The sequence below is a fragment of the Crassostrea angulata genome, chromosome 2 (assembly GCF_025612915.1).
Source record: "Crassostrea angulata isolate pt1a10 chromosome 2, ASM2561291v2, whole genome shotgun sequence".
Lineage (NCBI taxonomy): Eukaryota > Metazoa > Mollusca > Bivalvia > Ostreida > Ostreidae > Magallana > Magallana angulata.
The window spans coordinates 58,771,852-58,787,575 of record NC_069112.1 but is presented as its reverse complement, the minus strand read 5'-3'; the positions used below and the strand labels follow the sequence as shown (position 1 = coordinate 58,787,575).

The 15,724-nt window shown below is 32.5% G+C and overlaps 1 long non-coding RNA gene and 1 pseudogene across 1 annotated transcript; one reads left to right on the top strand and one right to left on the bottom strand.

Annotated features, from left to right (window-relative positions):
* Positions 1-4,131: 4,131 nt before the first annotated feature.
* On the top strand, positions 4,132-5,123 carry LOC128174578 (uncharacterized; annotated as a pseudogene).
* Positions 5,124-13,440: 8,317 nt separating this feature from the next.
* LOC128173720 (uncharacterized) lies at positions 13,441-15,280 on the bottom strand. The gene is made up of 5 exons (XR_008242544.1): positions 15,191-15,280; positions 14,380-14,449; positions 14,084-14,226; positions 13,808-13,886; positions 13,441-13,554 (listed from the first exon to the last, which is right to left on the bottom strand). It is a non-coding gene; the product is annotated as an uncharacterized LOC128173720 (long non-coding RNA).
* Positions 15,281-15,724: the final 444 nt, after the last annotated feature.

The window sequence follows — 15,724 nt, the reverse complement described above, 5'->3', positions numbered from 1 at the left end:
CATTCCAATTTCGTTATTGACCATTCATTTCGAAATATTTACTTTAAAAAAAAATATAAAGACAAATATGTTAGTTGACTTCTTTGTAGTAAATAAAATTTATTAAAATCTATTAGTTTTAGTCTTACACCGGTAATTAAATTAAAATTAATTGCAAATTGACTTACCAAATTCCTTAAAAGTTTTAAGTTAAAAATATCTTAAAAGTTAAAAAAAATTGTAGATATTTTTTTTCATTATTTAAATAGTATTATTAAGTATTAAAAGTATGGTTGTATTTGATTCTATAATATTGTATATTGCTGCATGATAAAAACTCAATTGATTTAAAAAACACATGGGTCCAAATGTTTCCCAAATAAAAGGGAGTATGAATGACTCACTGGGGTCAAACTTTACAGACAAAAAGATTTAAAACTTGATTTTTTTTTATTTCTGTAGGGAGTCATTTACTATACATCAGGTGAACCAACATGAACCAAGGAAAACGAATATATATGGTTAAGGGGTTTTTAAGGGTGGAGATCACAACCATTTTCAAGATAATTGGGCACTTCCTGTTCGAGGGGGGGGGGGGGAGATCAGGACCACCCCAGGGGCCCATGACCTACATACCAATTGATGCCCTTTGACACAAGGAACAAGAATATATATAGTTTAAGGATAGGGAAGTCAACCGTTTTCAAGATATTTGGGCACTTCCAATTCCTGGGGGTGGGGATGACTCCATGGGTCAGATCTAATAAATCCCATATAATACCTATACTAGTCAATATATAATCCAAAAAACTTTTATAATTATATCTGTCCATTTTCAAGTTATAACAATTTCCAAAAAAGTCCACGTTTTTTCCAATAAGGTTCAATGTTAGACCCCACACCCATTTTACCCCCCCCCCCAGAAAAGGGGTTAGCTAACCCCAAATGAGACAAATCAAACCAGGATGCAGATCTAGCTATGCAGGCCTATCATATCCTAGAATTTTATACAATTCTGTTCAGCCCTCTCTGAGCAACACAACGAACTAGATCAGAGTGGGAAAGAAGAAGAATAACAACCAACTGTACAAAAACAATAAGTCTCCAAACTTCGTTTGAGATAATTATATATCTGGAGAATGTGGTAGAATAGATTCTATATGAACATGAGAAAATAAATTTCAAATTTTTATCCAGATATTATGTTTTACAACGATCCCCTTTTATTACAGAAAAATTTTATAGTCGTACCATATATTGAGTACTGCAGTTCTCAAGAAGATCATATCTTTAAACTTAAATCAAACTTTACACCCATTTAGGGCCAAAAATAGTCATGGGGCCACAGTCTAAGCAACTCAAAATGAAAAACATATAAAAATTTTGGGTTTGAGTTTTTCAGAATATTTTACTTTTTTCCCAATGTAATATATGGAATCCTCCAATCCTTAACACAAACATGGCACGATTTTGATAAATTTGAATCTATAAACAATCTGTGGATAATTTCATAAAAGTTGCAGCTTATCTAGGTCATCATATTTTTACAAGACATTTTTAAAGATTTTCTTAACATATTCCTAAATAAAAATTCCATCCACGCCCTTATTGTGGCTCCACCTTACCCTTGGCTTTATAGTTTGAACAAACTTGAACAAACACTACTTGAGGACGTTGTTTTTATTAGGAATTACGAAAATTATTAATCCCACTTTATGGCAAAAAGTGTGATAAATTTCAAGTTTCCGATGAATAGTTCCTGAAAATAAATGTGACATTTTTTGTTACTGACAGACTCACAAGGGTAAAACAATCTATTCCTTTTCCTAAGTAGTGGGGGGTTATAGTTAATGTTTTTCAAATAATATCTCTTTAAATCATTTCTGAATAACATAATATACATCTGATGTACTTGTAATTTCATATCCTTTTGCAGGGTTGTCTCTAACACCCGGGGGGGGGGGGGGGGGGAAGAGAATCCCCCCGTCTAAAATGACGTAATTACCCGGCTATTTTGCATTTCAAACACAATCTAGCTATAAGCTAGACCCCCCAGACCCCTTTTACTTTTTTATTTCCTTCTTGTACTACAATTTTAGAGACAACCGTGCTTATGATATTGTTTTATATTATATAAACCTTCAAAATGATGAGCATATCATTCTTTGCTAATCAAAAGTTTACACACTTTTTTTCTTTTTTTCAGTGGACTTGCTGATGTCGAGGTTAAGGGGATTGAGGAATTGATTTTAATTCCTCCTGCACTCCTCAAAGAACTCTTTCCAACCAGTGTGTTCTCCACGAGACTACCACTAACTGGAATTAAAGTGGGGAACAAACTTGTTAGAATGTAAGTTTAAATAATTTTAAGTCATTGATGAAAATTGTTTCAAATTATTAAAAAGAGGAGCATCCCCTAGTGAAATGAAAATATTGTGCGTGGAAAATGTCCACGCATTTCTTACAAAAACATGTAATTGAAGAGACGAAATATTTAGCTAGTTAAAAACAAATTTGAATCAAAATAGTTCCTCTATTCCTATCACCATGCACACTGTGGGGTGTATTTATCATAATACTATTTTACATTAAATTTGCTTCAAGTACATGTGGGTAAATATAGGCTAAATATACCGCCGCTATGATTAGAAACACGTGTACAGATTCGTTCATAAGATTATTTTCCGCTGGTCAGTAGATAGAGAATTCTTAAGAGATGAACTAGGGGAAATGTGTGCATCATTAGGGGAATTGTATTGCTGATATATGATAAGAAACACGGAACCGAGTTAGTGGCTAAGTGTTAAATATAAAATACGATATAAACTGACCACGCCGCGTCGGAGTAAGTGAACGCGTTGTGAGATAAACATATAAGGGTACGGAGGTTGAGGTGACGTAGGTTAGGGCATATAGACGGAGGAGATAGGACTTTTGGATTAGTGGTAAACCGAAGTCTTGTCTGCGTTGTTCTATATTCAGGTAATATCATATTATAAGTTGTTCAGAGGATTTCAATATTTATAATTATTATGTATTATATTGATTTGTTAATTGGTTAAAAATGGGAATTTGTTATCAATTATAAAAATAAAAGGTTAATAATATTTAATAAATGAGTGGTAAACCGAAGTCTTGTCTGCGTTGTTCTATATTCAGAGCTTGGGTAAAGAATTTACATCCCAGAGCGGGTAGGACGCCACTCCCCATAGCGGTGAGCAGTCCAGATTCCTTCGGTTAAACAGCGATTTCAAGATCCCGTACATTATGACAAGTTTACCCCAGTAACACTAAGAATTGTCATAATAAGTGGTGAGGAGAATCCGGGGTTTCATCTTCGTCGCTGAAAGAACGGTACAGGCTTCCCCCAGGCCTTTATTAGGGTGCGTTTGCAGGCTTCCCCCAGGCCTGCAGCCCTAGGAATAAAACGATCCGGAGCTAAGGCAGTGTGTTACGGTTAACATTACAATATTTTACATGAATGGCAAATGAATGGCAGAAAACACGTCACAAATTAAACTGACTCCATTCCATAAACTTAAACGTGTGGTGTCCAGACGTTCCGTGGATAACCTAGGTTCAAAGTTATCATTGGATAAATATATACAGCCTGACGATACGGACAACGAAATATTGTTCAATTCAAATACTTTTAAACCGGACTATTGGAATATTTCAACAGAATCTCCTCCAATTTGGTTTGAACTTAAAGTTACGCCTAGACAATTATCGGAGACAGGCGGAGCCAAGTTCAAGTTAGCAGGAAAGGTATTAGGCGAAAAATCCTCCGTCAGCCCCACCGCCTAACATAACGAAAATTCAACTAAAGATAAACTCGGGGAGCACGGTTACGATCACGAGACAGAGCCCAACGGTACTGTAGATCCGTCCAAGACAACACCTTTGAACTTTAAAACTTTTCTGCGTGCGAATCTAGGAAAGGGGCAAATTCGTGGTCGATTTGGAACCTTTTCCGACGACGGTTGGTCGAGTCATTCGCAGCAAGCATATGAGGACGCAGAGGACCAGGACGGGAATACGCGTGCGACAGAAGACCACGTACAGAGTGCGCGTTCGGGAACAAACACAAGACACAATCCGACGATTTTTGGAGGATCAACGATTACATCAGCTTCAGGTAGAAACTTAGGCATGTCTTCAAAAATTAAATTAGACAAATTTAAAGGAGACGGTATATAAGATGTAAATGCATGGTTTGAGAGTTTTTGTCAATGGGCTAAATTTCATGACTTGGCTGACGACAAAGCATTGGATGCCTTTCCATTTTATTTAGAGGGTCATGCGAAAATTTTGTATGAGACAGCAACAGCAAAAATCAAATTCTCTTATGTTTAAACCTTTGTTTTTTGAAAGATTCAAAGAATTGGAATTTTTTTTAGATTTATCTGTGTTACAAATGAAACAAGGCGGAACAGAACCTGTGATCGATTTTTTGTCTAGATTGATCAAAACTGCTTCCATCAAAAATGTTCCTGAGAAAGTTTTGCTTTCCGTTGCTATGAATTGGTTAAAATCAGAAATAAAAGCTTTTGTAGTAACTCAAAATCCTAAAACTATGGAACAATTAAGACAAATTGCTATTTTGGCTGAAAAATCGCAATCAAACCAAGTCACTGCTTTGGAAACTTATGAAAATTCGTCAACAGAAATCAAAAGCATTAAAGATCAGATGGTAAAAAAGTCTGAAGTCAATCAGATGACCCAAGGTCAGCAATACGCCCAACCATATATGCCTCAACAGTATTCTAAGTCATGGCAATATGTACAGCAACCACCTGTACAGCGTGCGCCCACATTTGGAGAGAGAGCATCTCAAAGGGTCAGGTTCTATGAACCACATGAGAGGTCAAGACGACCAAATCCTCGATTTACAAGGGCTAGATCACGGTCACCGGTCACTGCGCAAGTCCAAAGTAATAAGTTCAAAACAAGATACCCTCGCATGATAACTCCGCCCCCGTGTGGAAATTGTCTTGGCATGTGCATGGTAAATAGATGCCGTGCCCAAAATACGGTCTGTTATAATTGTAACATAATTGGTCATTTTTCAAGGGCATGCAGAAAAACTTTGGCAATACAAAAGGAATTCGCGCCTGTCTCTAGGAATTTTGGGACAGTTTTAAACAGACAAAATTTTTCAAAATTTCGATTTAAACAACGATGTAATTTGAATCAAAGAGGTAAAAGCAAATTTAAAAATTTTCCTAGAAATTTGAATTTGAAATCTCGAGCAAAAGTTAAATTTTATCGTTCTCACAAAAATTTAGATTCTAGAGATGGGCAAGAAACAAATTCTGTTGGTACGTTAATTTCTTTTCAAGAAAAATGTTTGATTCCGCTATTTGTTGAAAATATTCAATTCAAAGCTCTTTTAGACACTGGTTCCACAATTTCAGCAATTAATTCACAAACTTTGAAAAGAATTCAAAAGCGTACTGACACATTTCAAAATTCAGCAATCTCTTTCATAACGGGAGCAGGAGGAACAGCGCATAATGTGAATGGAAAAATTGACTTAAAAATTAAAATTGCAAATCTGAATTTGGTTCAAACTTTTTATGTTATTCAGGATTTGTGTCAGCCTATTATATTAGGTACTGATTTTAAGGAAAAACAAAAGGCATGCATTGATTGGGGCACTAGATCTTTGTATTTACAGGAAGGTTCTACTCATGTTAATCTAATGAACAATGGTCAAGAGGTGGCGAGAATAGTGAAAACAGTCAATATTCCGCCGAATTGTTTTGCTAACATTCCAGTCAAGAGCGAAAACACACCACTAAAGTGTTAACCTTTAGTAGTGATGTTCTAATCATCGATTGTTATTGCATTCTAAGCGCTCGATCATAAAAGGTTTCATTACGATTAAGGTTTCTTTCCCGTTCAACGAGCACATATCATAAGCAGAATATTCTAGACGCGAACTATCTAAACCCTCTAAAGGCCAGGGTCTGAAAATGGCTGACATGTCAGACGAGATCGATATTCTTACTCGGGAAATATAGCACATTCTAGAATTTTGACGTATTTTGGTTTCAAGAAAATTAATGTTGGACTGCATACATGTACAAAGGAAAATCTTTTGAATATAGTTTTTGTATCGCTAGAAATACTAAGTAAATCAAATTATGAAAGCATAGTAATCTGTTCATTGTCACTTGTTTCTTTACATTTATTTAGCACTACACTATAAAATTAAACGTTTCCGATTATAATCGATAATTATTTAGTTGCAGGAAACCGATTATCGATTATGAAAATCTCACCGAATCCCATCACTTATCTTTCGTAATATAGTTTTATAAATGCTCTTTATTCAGCGATATATATTAGCAACATTACGCATGTAGACAATAAGTGTAGGAAAATTTAAGTTTCTTATTGAAAATTTAACGTAGCTAAGTTCTGGCAATTTATAGTCTGCTTTACAGAATGAATCTTAATCATAATCTGTACTTTATTGTAATCCAAACTCCCATTCCCAACGTTTTACTAAAGAATCAGAACACTAAAATCATTATTAATCCAGAAATCTCAATTCTGTGTATTTTCTTTTTATCAAGAGAAATGCAGATAACTATCTTATAAAACCATCATTAAAAAATTCTTTTATGCACTCCAACCCACATATTAAAATTTAGTATCAACTTCTTTTTCTTTACCCATAACCGGCGACATTGACATAATCTTTCCGACCACTTTCTCCAACTCTCTGGCCAACACTCTTCACTCATTACTGCAATGAACCAAATGTGTCGTTATTATTACATCTTGTGGGCACTGAAATAGAAAAAGACTTTGAATTTCTAACCATTCTAAATTCTGCGTTGGGTAAAATATAGATTTTTCTAACTTGATGAGAAGTCCAAACTCGGATGTATTATTTTAGTTATTTATATAAGTTTGGAACAATTACTCTTTATCGAGAGAGTCTAAATTCTGATGATTCCCCTTAAGCAATACTTAGCGAGGCAATGTTGCTAAGGCAAGATCATCCATCTTTACAGTAATAAAAACATTCCCGTAAAAAATTTCATGATGTACTTCAAATAAATGAAAAATCTCAAATAAAGAAAAAAATCGTAAAATATAGTATCTATAGAATCATGATCACAAACTGACTGAAACCCACTTACTCATGACTTCTGCCTCTGCTACTCATTTCCCGTGCACAATGGTGGAATGGATACAGTGACAGATAGTTTCGAATCAAAGATCTGTAAAAAAAATTTCAATGAATGTTTCGTTTGAATGGTGTTTTTAAAAATCAATATTCAGACCATTTTTTTACTCCTCTGCATCATGATATCATAATAATTATCAAATTCATGAATTATAACAAAGCATTATATATATTCCCTGCACAGTGTTAATTGAAATTTTCATGATAAGTTCAGATTCTATAAGACTGAACTTTTTTGATTTTTTTGCCCCATTTGTCTTCATAATGCCGTACATGTACAATACTAGCCTTTTCAAACTTGTATTGAAATAAAAATGTACAAGCATCCTCTCATATTTCTAGTTAAGGTCTTCCGTTTCCAACGAAAGACCTTGTACTGATTCTGTTGGAAATTCTTCATTATTATTCTTTTTCTTCTAGACGTTTATTAAAACTGTAATGTATCGCTTGTTTGTCATTAGATTTGATTCACATTTTTAGGGTTTATTGTAAATGTCAATAGCTCACCATAGCACAAAATATTGTGAAATAGCTACTTCCGGTTTTGAGTTATTCCCCTTTGAATATTTTTTAGTGGGTCTCGTGTACCTGCAAAGGCTCCGAGATGATCAGTAGCAAGTAGTTTTAATTTACAAATCCTTAATGTAGACATCTTGAACGTTGTCCTCCTAGTGTTTGATTTACCCACGTCTACTTCTTAAAAAGTTACATCGAAATTTATGTTTCAAAAAATGTGAAATTTTGCTTATATCTTATATCAGCATATATCACTTTTTATACAGGTACTCCCACAGATGTTAACACATTTATAATATTTTAAGATAACGTAGTGTTATAATTGAAATAAGTCTTAATTAACATTTAATTTTCCTAAATATTTCATTTGTTGTTTTTTTTTGATAAAGGATGTATAATATTTTACAGGCTGTAACAAGTTTACAGAAAACTACCGCAAGTAGTATTGAAAAAGTCCAATCCTTCCGCAAGCGGATTCTTAAATGAATTCAGTCCAGTAAAGGTTCGTTTGCAACACTCCGACATATTCAGATGCGTTTAAAAGGATCAAAAAAAGATAGTATACTGCGTAAGTATCTCAGTGAAGAATAATTTATAATCTTAATAATTCACACTAATGACTATTAATAATGTACATTGATTTTTATGAAATAGGTAAATTTAAGTAATATTGATAATCGTATTTAAAGATGAATTGGAGGAACTTGAGAAAGAGGGATTGAGGTTGTTGATGAAATGCGGAAAAGTTAATAGAGACGCCTTCCTGGAATCTTCCCCGTCTACTTTGAGGTCTCTTGACAAGAATACCAACGTGGGCATTTCAGTCGAGGAATATGAGAATTCATTCAAGTCTATGGAAAAGGTGGACGTGAAACTGTTAATGAAGGTTTTGCCGAGCCATCCGCAGCACGATGAAATTGTTGATTTGTTTAAGTTATGATTTTGGAGGATTGTATTTGATTATCGAGCATAATTACCGATCAGAATTGTCATGATATATTTATGTAGTACGTGAAGTTTTTGTTTACCAAATATGAATACCTTGATTGTATTGTGGAAAGTGTTTCAGATCCTCATTATATTTAGGAAGCAAGTGTATTAGTAATGTAAAAGGCGTAAAAATCAAAACGTGTATATATACTATAAATTATATTCATATGTTTATTGTTTTGATAATGTTGCAAAGTTAAGTACTTATTGTGTAGTAAAGTGTTTAAATGAATTAAAAAATCAAGGGCATATAAGATATAAATCGATGAACCAAATGTGTCGTTATTATTACATCTTGTGGGCACTGAAATAGAAAAAGACTTTGAATTTCTAACCATTCTAAATTCTGCGTTGGGTAAAATATAGATTTTTCTAACTTGATGAGAAGTCCAAACTCGGATGTATTATTTTAGTTATTTATATAAGTTTGGAACAATTACTCTTTATCGAGAGAGTCTAAATTCTGATGATTCCCCTTAAGCAATACTTAGCGAGGCAATGTTGCTAAGGCAAGATCATCCATCTTTACAGTAATAAAAACATTCCCGTAAAAAATTTCATGATGTACTTCAAATAAATGAAAAATCTCAAATAAAGAAAAAAATCGTAAAATATAGTATCTATAGAATCATGATCACAAACTGACTGAAACCCACTTACTCATGACTTCTGCCTCTGCTACTCATTTCCCGTGCACAATGGTGGAATGGATACAGTGACAGATAGTTTCGAATCAAAGATCTGTAAAAAAAATTTCAATGAATGTTTCGTTTGAATGGTGTTTTTAAAAATCAATATTCAGACCATTTTTTTACTCCTCTGCATCATGATATCATAATAATTATCAAATTCATGAATTATAACAAAGCATTATATATATTCCCTGCACAGTGTTAATTGAAATTTTCATGATAAGTTCAGATTCTATAAGACTGAACTTTTTTGATTTTTTTGCCCCATTTGTCTTCATAATGCCGTACATGTACAATACTAGCCTTTTCAAACTTGTATTGAAATAAAAATGTACAAGCATCCTCTCATATTTCTAGTTAAGGTCTTCCGTTTCCAACGAAAGACCTTGTACTGATTCTGTTGGAAATTCTTCATTATTATTCTTTTTCTTCTAGACGTTTATTAAAACTGTAATGTATCGCTTGTTTGTCATTAGATTTGATTCACATTTTTAGGGTTTATTGTAAATGTCAATAGCTCACCATAGCACAAAATATTGTGAAATAGCTACTTCCGGTTTTGAGTTATTCCCCTTTGAATATTTTTTAGTGGGTCTCGTGTACCTGCAAAGGCTCCGAGATGATCAGTAGCAAGTAGTTTTAATTTACAAATCCTTAATGTAGACATCTTGAACGTTGTCCTCCTAGTGTTTGATTTACCCACGTCTACTTCTTAAAAAGTTACATCGAAATTTATGTTTCAAAAAATGTGAAATTTTGCTTATATCTTATATCAGCATATATCACTTTTTATACAGGTACTCCCACAGATGTTAACACATTTATAATATTTTAAGATAACGTAGTGTTATAATTGAAATAAGTCTTAATTAACATTTAATTTTCCTAAATATTTCATTTGTTGTTTTTTTTTGATAAAGGATGTATAATATTTTACAGGCTGTAACAAGTTTACAGAAAACTACCGCAAGTAGTATTGAAAAAGTCCAATCCTTCCGCAAGCGGATTCTTAAATGAATTCAGTCCAGTAAAGGTTCGTTTGCAACACTCCGACATATTCAGATGCGTTTAAAAGGATCAAAAAAAGATAGTATACTGCGTAAGTATCTCAGTGAAGAATAATTTATAATCTTAATAATTCACACTAATGACTATTAATAATGTACATTGATTTTTATGAAATAGGTAAATTTAAGTAATATTGATAATCGTATTTAAAGATGAATTGGAGGAACTTGAGAAAGAGGGATTGAGGTTGTTGATGAAATGCGGAAAAGTTAATAGAGACGCCTTCCTGGAATCTTCCCCGTCTACTTTGAGGTCTCTTGACAAGAATACCAACGTGGGCATTTCAGTCGAGGAATATGAGAATTCATTCAAGTCTATGGAAAAGGTGGACGTGAAACTGTTAATGAAGGTTTTGCCGAGCCATCCGCAGCACGATGAAATTGTTGATTTGTTTAAGTTATGATTTTGGAGGATTGTATTTGATTATCGAGCATAATTACCGATCAGAATTGTCATGATATATTTATGTAGTACGTGAAGTTTTTGTTTACCAAATATGAATACCTTGATTGTATTGTGGAAAGTGTTTCAGATCCTCATTATATTTAGGAAGCAAGTGTATTAGTAATGTAAAAGGCGTAAAAATCAAAACGTGTATATATACTATAAATTATATTCATATGTTTATTGTTTTGATAATGTTGCAAAGTTAAGTACTTATTGTGTAGTAAAGTGTTTAAATGAATTAAAAAATCAAGGGCATATAAGATATAAATCGTTGAATTGATCACCCAGAAGTGTACATTGTTTATATACTTACTTTAACTTAATCGTATATTGATAATGAATCTAAACAAGATAATTAAATAAGAGTATAAAATGACAACAGTCAACGTTGTGTGATAGATTGTAAATATAGTGTGCGTATTTACCTTAGTCTCAAAAGGACGTCCACATTCTTAAGAGTTATCTCTCTTTGTCGTCGAAAGGTATATTCTTTGTAACTTGCCTGTAAATCTTCATAGGCCTTGGGATATAGTGAAAATTGTCGGGTACATTCCTTAGAAGAAACAAATTACAATATTTTGAACCATGTAAAGTTATCTACTGTATTCTATGCTTCTGTTTTAAAAAGTCACAATTCATTCGTAGACTATAGAATTTTCCAAAATTTTGTAAAATCAATTTAGAGCATATGTACATTCTATATTTTGTTGATGTTATCTATGTTTATTATATTTGATGTAAAACTGATTTAATGAATAAATCTAAAAAAAAAAAATACCACAAGGCTCTTTTCGAAATTTATTGTGTTATTAAACCAGCAAACTTAATGTAAGTCATTCTCCAGTACTCTCAAACGATTTGTCGTTGAGTAAATCTATCTTTCCCAAAACGGGAATATACGAAAGTGAAAGCATGAGTATATCCTTTTTATATATAATTTACCGAAGTGTAGTAAGTATGAAGCCCTCTACATTAATCTCTGTCTTTTTCTGGTTGAGGAGGGGGTAATTTTCATCATACACCGGTCCCGATGTCGAGCCACTAAAGATACTTGTAGCGTATTTCAAAAAAAATAAATATTTATTCAAAGATATATTTACTCAAATGATAAATATTTTTATTTAGAAATTGAGGTTCATTCTGCTGAGGTGAGAAGCTGTTGTATTGTTCATAAATAAATATGCTGATCAAAACGGATTGCCTTTTACCTGCTGTCTCAAGAGCCTGTGGCGACACATATTCTGTACTGTTGCCATGCACTGAGAGTAACACGTCAATTGATGATAAATACAACGGCACCGCAAAGCGGAGCATCCCCTCGCGAAATGAAAATATTGTGCATGGATATGCATTTTTTAAAAATAAACATGTTATTTAAAGACCAAATATTATCTTGTTAAAAAACCATCTGAACTAAAATATTTCGTTTATTCCTATCCTCATGCACGCTCTGTTTGTATCCATGGGGGACGATTGCATTTACATGGTTGTACAATTGCTCCCATTACTAGGAAAATACACCACACACGTGTTAAACTTTAGTAATATAGTCTAATAAATTCTCCTTATCCAGTGACATACATTACGCCTGTAGACAATTAGCGTAGGCAAATTTAAAGCAATATGAGCTGCATTTTTCATGTTAATTTTTTTTTACAAAAATGTTCTTTTCTACTAAAATGACAAAAATATCATGGTTTAAAATTTCTGTTATCCATATTTCCGTAGAAAAGGCTGTTAAGAAGCCTTACTTGGTGCAAAATTGAATTAGTGTCGTCCTGTACAAAAATTGATTTGCTATATATTCCTTAGAAGATCATAACAGGTCATACTCCAGATTATACTCCGTCCATAGATGGAATAGTTGCAGACAGTCATGTTCAACATGTGCATGCATCAGATGAAGTTATGGATGGTCCAGATCATACTCCAGAACATACTCCTTCCAGAGATGGAATAGTTGCAGACAGTCATGTTCAACATATGCATGCATTAGATGAAGTTATGGATGGTTCAGATCTGAAATGATGCCAATTGTTAATACATCTTTGCAGAAGGATAATGGAAAACTTGCTGCCCATTATGGGAGACCACTACACAGGTAAAATTGCAACATATGTTCAACATATGTTTAACATATGTTGAATATATGTTCTGAAACATATGTTCGCCATAAAAATCGAGCACCATATGTTAAACATATGTTCATAAACATATGTTCATCATATGTTTAACATATATTAAACATATGTTTTTGATAACCATATGATTACCATATGTTTATAAATATATGTTAGACATATGTTGAACATATGTTAATTTCATTTTTGTGTTCACTCATTTTCTTTATCCTTTGGGATTATTTACACAACGTGTTTCACATATGTCTTATGCATATTTGAAAATATGCCTTTAAATATTTTTTTTTAAATCCATTGTTGGTACAAATTCTCTTTCTGAATTAGCCTCTTCAACTGATTATCCTGGTTTTACAACACTGAGTCTTTTAAAAATCGCATTAATTTTGAAGCTCCAGCTACCTGATGAAAAAAAAAACAGAGATAAAAATACATATCATTTTTATTGTTGCAAATATCATATAGATAAGTTTGTTATTCTCCTGTGAATGGTTCTCACTCACTGCAGCTTTAATTGTTTCTGAAAAAGAAACAGAGAGAATGTAACACTTTTTAAGATAGTTTATAAGTTTACAATTGCCTCAGTTGTTCCATTATTAAAACAAAAGTTTGAAGAGTATCAAGATTAAGTTGCAAATACAACATGAGTTAATTTTTTTCATTCTATTCCTTAAGTAAATGTTTGTTGAATACTTACATCATTTGCAAGTACTGGGGAGAGAGAGAGAGAGAGAGAGAGAGAGAGAGAGAGAAATTTATAACTAGTACTGTACCTGCATTAATCTCACTTTTTGTCCAACTTCTTTTTCAATGTGTTCTTTATCATTTCACAAGTCAAGTCTAAACTTCTGTCTAAAATGTTAATACATATGCAAATACAACCATCAGACCTTTTAAAATTTTGCAAATTAAGAAGTGGAAAACCATTAATATATTTGAGTTATTTTTACAAATTGAGATTTTAAAATCTTACAAAAAATCATTAGAACTAAGAAGATTTTATAATTAGAATCAATCATACAGTCAGAGCCATATTTAAATTGTATTACCATAATTTGTATAGCAAATGTAGTGCAGCCAGATATCTTTGAGCACAAGAAGAATATATCTGGATCCTGGATCTTTCATCACTTCATCATCTTCAAACTGCATCCAAGAAATCTTACAAACCTCTGCACTACTACTCCATTTGCTACAAATTATAATACTCTGTCAAACAGTGTCACTCATTATTTGATATTAATTGAACCTAGTTAACTTTACTACAATAATATTACAAGTTTTAAAAAAATCCATCATGCTGCAGTTTTGAAAGTGTAGGAAATTTTTATAATTATGTACTTACTTCTTCATAATCTCTGACACTGTGTTAATTGATGCCATCTGTGATGTGTCCATTAGTCGTCACTACATTCCTAAAATAAAAACACTTTTTTTCAATTAGCATGTAATAAAAATTACACTATAAATATTGATAAAGATTTTTTTTATACTATAATGAAAAGTGAATTGAATTGATATAAATATTTCAATGAGAAGATATAAATCATTGTACAATTTGTGTTGACACAAAACAATTCATTAGGAATTTCCCTGTGGAATTGTAAAGACTTTTTTTTATAATTAAGAACTGATTTAAAACAGCAATAGAAGACATGCTCGTTGCTTTGCAATGAGCTTTGCTCTAGTTTTGGGGGCTACTTTCACTTTCCAAGTTTTTAAATGCGTCTGATCTTAATATATCTTTCAAAACCACATTGTTATGCTTGTTTACCATCAAACTTATTAGGTCTAAATAAACTATAGCCAGTAAGCTGTTGAGTTGTAGCTTTGTGTGAAGAAATTTACAGACCTAAACTTTTCTGAGATATTCTACATTCTGTCATTCGTAAACATGATATTTAATGTATGATTTATTCACTGTATTTTTAAAACGATTTCAACAGCTTTAGAGGTTCAATTATAGAGCTGGTTTTCAATAGTTAAACAACAATGATGACCATCGGTCGTTGACATTACTGTATGCTTACATTATTTTATACGGAAGGCTGCAGTATGGTTTTTCAATCCGAATTCTCTAAAAGAACATAACTACGTTACAGCCCGTAGATTGACTCATTGCTACTATAAATAGGTAAATGAAAACGCATTCTTACCTTATAAGTACAAGTTAAAATCCATCCTGCAGATTGATCTTCTGACTCCATGACGTAAAATATGACGTATGTTTATGAACACTAAATCTAAAACCGATTCAGGCTTAAATCCGGATTTGTTAACGAAACACTTCATATGAAAAAAATGCTTGGCCAATGTTGATTATACAATTTGTTCATACATGTATTCATTACTACATATGTAAAAATTTAAGCAAACAAACATGTCTAATTAACATAACGCAAATGTAAAACATATGCTGATCATATGTTTTAAACAAACATATGTTCAAAATATGTTAAACATACGTTGAACATATGATTACCACAAATATATGTTAAACATATGTTTTGAGTCTGTTATATGTTTAACGTATTTTACAAACATATGTTAACAATATATTTCAAACATATGTTCAACATACTATGAAAAATTCATATGTTTAACATATGTTCAACGTATGTTCAACATATGTTACTCAAAACATATGTTGAACATATGTTGCAATTTTACCTGTGCTAGAGGACCAATTT